A 9070-nucleotide genomic window follows, 5' to 3' on the forward strand; every position below is an offset into this window, starting at 1 on the left:
TCCTACATTACTCCCAGGTCTCAAGATTTACTCAAGGTGAGGCCCATGACGAGCCAGTGAAGCCTATTAACACTAGAGGTCTCTGGAGTGCCTGGTGTTGGGAAGAGCCCACCTCATTCACATGGACTCATAAACAGACTGCAGGACCGAGCTGCTGTTGTCCCTCTATGGTCCTCCTTACTCTTTTGTATTATTCCTTCACCTCCCGGTAACAAATTTCAGTCCGAATTACTTTTCCTTCGTCCAAGTTTCATTCTTTTAAATCAAAACCCTTTGTCTATCTCTTCTTTTGTACCTTCCTCCTGTTTCCATGGTTACCCCTCTGCTCTGTACACTATCTATCTCTTCCTCCGTTTCCCTCTCTGTCTCTCTCACTCTGTTCTTATCTTTCTCATTTTGCTTTCATCTCTGCCTCCCTTCCTCCTGCTTTATCCCACACCCTCCTCTCTCCGGCTTTTATCTCTTTTCACTTTCATCTGTCTTTCACCTTTCTCTCTCCTTCAAGCCTGCCATTCCATCATGCTGGTTTTTGGTTCTTACTTATGGAGAGAAAGTTTTATCGGTTTCCCTGTCAATTCTGCATTTTTAATCATTTCCAATTTATACAACTCACTTTCCATTGCCATCATGTTTTTCTATGCTGTCAATTATTGTCCAAGAAAGAATGAGTGACTGTAAGATATAGACCAAATGTGCTCAGTTAGACTACTCTTATACCATCATCAAAAAAATCTAGATATAACTGGTTGATTTTAAATGATTTATTCTGAGTAACAATCATTGACTGAGGTTGCGCTATCCACCTTCTTACTATAGCTTAATAAACATATGTTACGAAACAAATAACTGTTTACTCATTCATGTTGTCTGTATTGGTAGTTAGGTGGAGTGCAGTCCCAGATAATAGTAATTACTTTATTTATATAGCACTTTTCAATACAAGTAACAAAGTGCTTCATATCATAAACATACAATTTCAAAAACTAAGAAAGAAACAAAGACAAGAGGAAGGAGAATTAAAAAATATTAAAATCATACAGTACATTGAAATCATACACTAAAAGCATCTTTAAAAAAGTGTGTCTTCAGCAGGGATTTAAAAGGAGGCACTGAATCTGCAAGCCTGATCTCCTCTGGCAGACAATTCGAAAGTCTAGAGGCCCTAATGACAAATGCCTGGTCTCTTTTCCTTTTCAACCTAGACTTTGGAATGGTCAACAGTGCCCTGCCAGGGTACAGTATCTCTGACTGCATCCTGGCTTGTAGGGAGATAAAATATATGTGATTTATGATGCCTAGCCTTAAATGTTATTCATCCATTTTTTAAACATATTCTAAAAGTGACTGGTAGCCAGTGTGAAGAAGCTAAATAGGTGTGATTTGGTTACATTTTCTGGTGCCTGTTAAAAGCAGAGCTGCAGCATTTTGAACTAACTGTAGACAATGGAGTGATTTCTGACTGAGACATGTACAGTGCATTCGGAAAGTATTCAGACGATTTCACTTCTTCCACATTTTGTTACGTTACAGCCTTATTTTCAAATGGATTACATTTTTTTCATCAATCTACACACAATACCCTATAATGACAAAGCGAAAACAGGTTTTTAGAAATATTTGCAAATGTATTAAAAATGAAAGCAGACATATCTTATGTACATGAGTATTCAGACCTTTTGCTATGAGACTCGAAATTGAGTTCAGGTGCATCCTGTTTCCATTGATCAAATTGATTGCAGTCCACCTGTGGTAAATGTAATTGTTTGTCGAGGCACAGAATAGGGGAAGGGTATCAAAAATGTCTGCAGCATTGAAGGTCCCCAAGAACACAGTGGCTCCATCATTCTTAAATGGAAGAAGTTTGGAACCACCAAACTGAGATATTGGGGGAGAAGGGCCTTGGTCAGGGAGGTGACCAAGAACTTGATGGTCACTCTGACAGAGTTCTAACGTTCCTCTGTGGAGATGGGAGAACCTTCCAGAAGGACAACCATCTCTGCAGCACTCCACCAATCAGGCCTTATGGTAGAGTGGCAAGACGTAAGCCACTCCTCAGTAAAAGGCACATGGCAGCCTGCTTGGAGTTTCCCAAAAGGCACCTTATTAAGACAAGATTCTCTGGTCTGATGAAACCAAGATTTAACTCTTTGGCTTGAATGCCTAGTGTCACATCTGTAGGAAACCTGGCACCACAGTGAAGCATGGTGGTGGCAGCATCATGCTGTAGGGATGTTTTTCAGTGGCAGGGACTGGGAGACAAGTGAGGATCGAGAGAAATATGAACGGAGCAAAGTACAGAGAGATACTTGAAACCAGCTACAGAGCGCTCAGGACCTGAGACTGTGGGCGAAGGTTCACCTTCTAACAGGACAATGACCCTAAGCACACAGCCAAGACAACGCAGGAGTGGCTTCGGGACAAGTCTCTGAATGTCCTTGAGTAGCCCAGCTAAAGCCCGGACTTGAATCTGATCAAACGTCTCTGGAGAGACCTGAACATAGCTGTGCAACAATGCTCCCCATCCAACCTGACAGAGCTTGAGAGGATCTGCAGCGAAGAATGGGAGAAATACAGGTGTGCTAAGTTTGTAGTGGCATACCCAAGACAATTCGAGACTGTAATCGCTGCCAAAGGTGCGTCAACAAGTACATAGTAAAGGGTCTGAATACTTATGTAAATGTTATATTTAAGTTTGTTTTTTTTACACATTTGCAAACATTTCTAGAAAACAGTTTTTCCTTTATCATTTTAAGGTATTGTGTTTAGATTGATGAGGGAAAGAACAATTACCATTTCAGAATAAGGCTGTAAAGTAAGAACATGTGGATCTGAAGGGGTCTGAATAATTTCAGAATGCACTGTACAATGAGTTACAGTAATCTAGATGTGCTTATCTGAGTGGATCTCTGAGACTGAGGCCTGTGAGTAGGTAGTGCTACTCTACATGGCATCGCCTCCTGTAGCCTGTCATCTCTGTGCAGTGATGAATATGTTCTTGTGTAGGGCAAATGCCTCTTCCCTGTACGTGCCTCTGTTCGGAGATAACAACATTTGAACACAGCTGTGGCAGTTTAACGCACCATCCCATCAAGTTTTACCAGGCAACACTGAACCCAACACCTCTCAGCCAGGGAATGGAACGATTTGGCTCTTTGCAACACAGGAGGCTGCTGAGGGGAGGACGGCTCATTATAATGGCTGGAATGGAGTAAATTAAATGGTATCAAACACATCAACGATGTGGTTTCCATGTGGTTGATACCACTCCATTGACTCCATTTCCGATATTACTATGAGCCCTGTCTTCCCCAATTAAGGTGCAACCAGCCTCCGGTGCTCTGCAACATGCCATGTCGATGCTGGCGAGAACACTCACCGATTCATTACATATAGACAAATAGTTGAGACTGTGTAGGACAAAGTAACATGGAGTCAGTGACAAACTCATTCCAAGAGACAGTGCATGTGGTGTGGGAGGAAGTTTTGTGCTGCAGCTTTGACTGAAACTAACCTCCCTCTCCTTCTCTTCTCCTTCCCCTCAAAGTACCACAACTATTCAGGAAAGAGAATAAAGAAAACCTGAATAGAGGAAAAGAAAAATATGGGGTCTCAAGGCGAGGGAAAAAAGAAAAACAATGAAAGAAAACAGGAATGAAAGGCGGACATAGAGAAGGAGGGGAGACAGAAAAAGAGACAGAGAAAAGCAGAGAGAAAAGGTATTGAATGTTCGAATAGAAAGACATGTTTCAGTGGAAATGCATTTTGAAGGAGAAAAAGAAAGGAGGAATACATTACAAAGGATTTCTTACAGAATATATACAAAGCTAACATAGTCTGGTTAGACACAATAAACGCTTTCATCTGCCAATAGAGTGTTTTTAGCACTGCTGTAAGAGACCATTAGTTACCAATGGCTTGCATGTTTTGCATTATATAGAACATCTTACATTAGCCCGTTCTAAGAACACAAGTAAGGTGCAATATTGATGTTTCAGATATTCCACAGATCCTATTGAATTGAGAGCAGTAAAGGAGTCTTGGCAGCAGGTTACCCGTAAAGATGGGACTTCCTTGCTTTGTTCTATTCCATAAAACCTGAACATCACTATATTTCTACATTTGAATATAGACGACTCTAATACCATCAGCACAACAGGCCTATGCGTTTTCTATGTTTCTCTGTGAAAAATAACATACAGTTGAAGTCGGAAATTTACATACACCTTAGCCAAATACATTTAAACTCAGTGTTTCACAATTCCTGGCATTTAATCCTGGCATTTAATCCTGGTAAATATTCCCTGTTTTAGGTCAGTTAGGATCACCACTTTATTTTAAGAATGTCAGAATAATACACTGCTCAAAAAAATAAAGGGAACACTAAAATAACACATCCTAGATCTGAATGAATTAAATATTCTTATTAAATACTTTTTTCTTTACATAGTTGAATGTGCTGACAACAAAATCACACAAAAATTGGAAATGGAATGGAAATCAAATTTATCAACCCAGGGAGGTCTGGATTTGGAGTCACACTCAAAATTAAAGTGGAAAACCACACTACAGGCTGATCCAACTTTGATGTAATGTTCTTAAAACAAGTCAAAATGAGGCTCAGTAGTGTGTGTGGCCTCCACGTGCCTGTATGACCTCCCTACAACGCCTGGGCATGCTCCTGATGAGGTGGCGGATGGTCTCCTGAGGGATCTCCTCCCAGACCTGGACTAAAGCATCCGCCAACTCCTGGACAGTCTGTGGTGCAACGTGGCGTTGGTGGATGGAGTGAGACATGATGTCCCAGATGTGCTCAATTGGATTCAGGTCTGGGGAACTGGCGGGCCAGTCCATAGCATCAATGCCTTCCTCTTGCAGGAACTGCTGACACACTCCAGCCACATGAGGTCTAGCATTGTCTTGCATTAGGAGGAACCCAGGGCCAACCGCACCAGCATATGGTCTCACAAGGGGTCTGAGGATCTCATCTCGGTACCTAATGGCAGTCAGGCTACCTCTGGCGAGCACATGGAGGGCTGTGCGGCCCCCCAAAGAAATGCCACCCCACACCATGACTGACCCACCGCCAAACCGGTCATGCTGGAGGATGTTGCAGGCAGCAGAACGTTCTCCACGGCTTCTCCAGACTCTGTCACGTCTGTCACATGTGCTCAGTGTGAACCTGCTTTCATCTGTGAAGAGCACAGGGTGCCAGTGGCGAATTTGCCAATCTTGGTGTTCTCTGGCAAATGCCAAACGTCCTGCACGGTGTTGGGCTGTAAGCACAACCCCCACCTGTGGACGTCGGGCCCCCATACCACCCTCATGGAGTCTGTTTCTGACCGTTTGAGCAGACACATGCACATTTGTGGCCTGCTGGAGGTCATTTTGCAGGGCTCTGGCAGTGCTCCTCCTGCTCCTCCTTGCACAAAGGCAGAGGTAGCGGTCCTGCTGCTGGGTTGTTGCCCTCCTATGGCCTCCTCCACGTCTCCTGATGTACTGGCCTGTCTCCTGGCAGCGCCTCCATGCTCTGGACACTACGCTGACAGACACAGCAAACCTTCTTGCCACAGCTCGCATTGATGTGCTATCCTGGATAGGCTGCACTACCTGAGCCACTTGTGTGGGTTGTAGACTCCGTCTCATGCTACCACTAGAGTAAAAGCTCCGCCAGCATTCAAAAGTGACGAAAACATCAGCCAGGAAGCATAGGAACTGAGAAGTGGTCTGTGGTCACCACCTGCAGAACCACTCCTTTATTGGGGGTATCTTGCTAATTGCCTATAATTTCCACGTGTTGTCTATTCCATTTGCAGAACAGCATGTGAAATTTATTGTCAATCAGTGTTGCTTCCTAAGTGGACAGTTTGATTTCACAGAAGTGTGATTGACTTGGAGTTACATTGTGTTGTTTAAGTGTTCCCTTTATTTTTTTTAGCAGTGTAGTAAAGAGAATGATTTATTTCAGGTTTTATTTCTTTCATCACATTCCCAGTGGGTCAGAAGTTTACATACACTCGATTAGTATTTGGTAGCATTGCCTTTAAATTGTTTAACTTGGGTCAAACATTTCGGCTAGCCTCCCACAAGCTTCCCAGAATAAGTTGGGTGAATTTTGGCCCATTCCTCCTGATAGAGCTGGTGTAACTGAGTCAGGTTTGTAGGCCTCCTTGCTCGCTCACGCTTTTTCAGTTCTGCCCACAAATTCTCTATAGGATTGAGGTCAGGGCTTTGTGATGGCCGCTCCAATACCTTGACTTTGTTGTCCTTAAGCCATTTTGCCACAACTTTGGAAGTATGCTTGGGGTCATTGTCCATTTGGAAGACCCATTTGCGACCAAGCTTTAACTTCCTGACTGATGTCTTGAGATGCTGCTTCAATATATCCACATAGTTTTCCTTTCTCATGATGTCATCTAGTTTGTGAAGTGCACTAGTCCCTCCTGCAGCAAAGCACCCCCACAACATGATGCTGCCACTCCCATGCTTCATGGTTGGGATGGTTTTCTTCGGCTTGCAAGCCTGCCCATTTTTCCTCCAAACATAACAATGGTCATTATGGCCAAACAGTTGTATTTTTGTTTCATCAGACCGGAGGACATTTCTCCAAAAAGTACGATCTTTGTCCCCATGTGCAGTTGCAAACCGTATTCTGGCTTTTTTATGGCGGTTTTGGAGCAGTGGCTTCTTCCTTGCTGAGCGGCCTTTCAGGTTATGTCGATATAGGACTCGTTTCACTGTGGACACAGATACTTTTATACCTGTTTCCTCCAGCATCTTCACAAAGTCCTTTGCTGTTGTTCTGGGATTGATTTGCACTTTTCGCACCAAAGTACGTTCATCTCTAGGAGACAGAATGAGTCTCCTTCCTGAGTGGTATAACGGCTGTGTGGTCCCATGGTGTTTATACTTCCGTTCTATTGTTTGTACATATGAGCGTGGTACCTCCAGGCGTTTGGAAATTGCTCCCAAGGATGAACCAGACTTGTGGAAGTCTACAATTTTTTCTGGTTTCTTAGCTGATTTCTTTTGATTTTCCCATGATGTCAGGCAAAGAGGCATTGAGTGTGAAGGCAGGCCTTGAAATACATCCAAAGGTACACCTCCAATTGACTCAAATGATGTCAATTAGCCTACCAGAAGCTTCTAAAGCCATGACATAATTTTCTGGAATTTTCTAAGCTGTTTAAAGGCACAGTCATCTTAGTGTATGTAAACTTCTGACCCACTAGAATTGTGATACAGAGAATTATAAGTGAAATAATATGTATGTAAACAATTGTTGGAAAAATTACTTGAGACATGCAGAAAGTAGATGTCCTAACCGATTTTCCAAAACTGTTTGTTAACAAGATATTTGTGTAGTGGTTGAAAAACTAGTTTTAATTACTCCAACCTAAGTGTATGTAAACTTCCGACTACAACTGTAGCTTGCTTTGAACAATGACAACTAGGCCTATGTGTAGGCAATATGAAAAAGGTCTCTGAACACATAACAGAATATATTGAAGAGCAACTTTTGGGACAGGAGGATATGCCTTTTCCAGTAGAAGTTGTGTAATGTGGTGCGTGTTGGTGGCAGGGAAGTCAGGCGCAGGAGAATGAACTTGGTAACAACGGAGATGTTTAATAAACATCAAAACCTCCGAAAACCAAAGTATACAAAATAACAAATAGAGGGTACAAAACCTGTCGCACACCAGAATGAACAATAAACACCTACATACTGTACAACAAACAATCTCCGCCCAGGACATGAGGGGAAACAGAGGGTTAAATACAGGGACGACCTCAGGGACGACCTGGAGGGCAAGGCACAGGGCGATCCGGATGGAGACGGTGGAAATCTCGCAGCATAGAAGGATCCAACACGTCCTCCACCGGAACCCAGCATATCTCCTCCGGACCATACCCCTCCCAGTCCACGAGGTACTGATGGCCCATCGCCCGACGTCTCGAATCAAGTATGGAACGGACGGAGTACGCCGGGGCCCCCTCGATGTCCAGAGGGGGTGGAGGAACCTCCCTCACCTCAGACTCCTGGAGTGGGGCAGCTACTACCGGCCTGAGGAGAGACACATGGAACGAGGGGTTAATGCAGTAATTGGGGGGAAGCTGTAACCTATAACATACCTTGTTCACTCTACTCAGGACTTTAAATGGCCCCACAAAACGCGGACCCAGCTTCCGGCAGGGCAGGCGAAGGGGCAGGTTTCAGGTCGAGAGCCAGACCCGATCCCCCGGTGGATCTGAGCAGCATCCCACGTCTGAGCAGCATCCCACTTACCTCTGGGCAGGTGTCTAGGAGCCTTACACTGGGCGCACACCGAGCAGGAGGTAACATAAACCCTCACGTCCTAAGCTAAAGTGGGCCACCAGTACTTCTCACTAAGACAGCGCACCGTCCGACCGATACCAGGATGATCAGAGGGTGGGCCCAATCGATTAGCCGGTCGTGGACAGCAGACAGAACGTACAGACGCCCAGCTGGACATTGAAGGGGAGCGGGCTCTGTACGCAACGCCTGCTCAATGTCCGCATCCAGCTCCCACACTACCGGTGTCACCAGGCAAGATGCCGGGAGTATGGGAGTGGGATCCATGGACCGCTCCTCTGTATCATACAGCCGGGACAATGCGTCTGCCTTAGTGTTCTGAGAGCCTGGTCTGTATGAAAGGGTAAATACAAAACGTGTGAAAAACATGGCCCACCTTGCCTGGCGAGGGTTCAGTCTCCTCGCCGCCCGGATGTACTCCAGATTATGGTGGTCAGTCCAGATGAGAAAAGGGTGTATAGCCCCCTCAAACCAAAATCTCCACTCCTTCAAGGCCTTGACGACAGCAAACAGCTCCCGGTGGCGTAGCCGAGCGCTGCGAGAGCACCGCTCCTATCCCAGCTTCGGACGCGTCCACCTCCACTATGAACGCCAAAGAGGGATCCGGATGGGCCAGCACGGGGGCTGAGGTAAACAGAGGGTTAAATACACAACATGTAATTGATGGGATTGGAACCAGGTGTGTTGGAAGACAAGATAAAACCAATGGAAAATGAAAAATGGATCAATGATGACTAG

This window comes from Oncorhynchus mykiss, chromosome 1 (genome assembly GCF_013265735.2).
Source record: "Oncorhynchus mykiss isolate Arlee chromosome 1, USDA_OmykA_1.1, whole genome shotgun sequence".
NCBI lineage: Eukaryota > Metazoa > Chordata > Actinopteri > Salmoniformes > Salmonidae > Oncorhynchus > Oncorhynchus mykiss.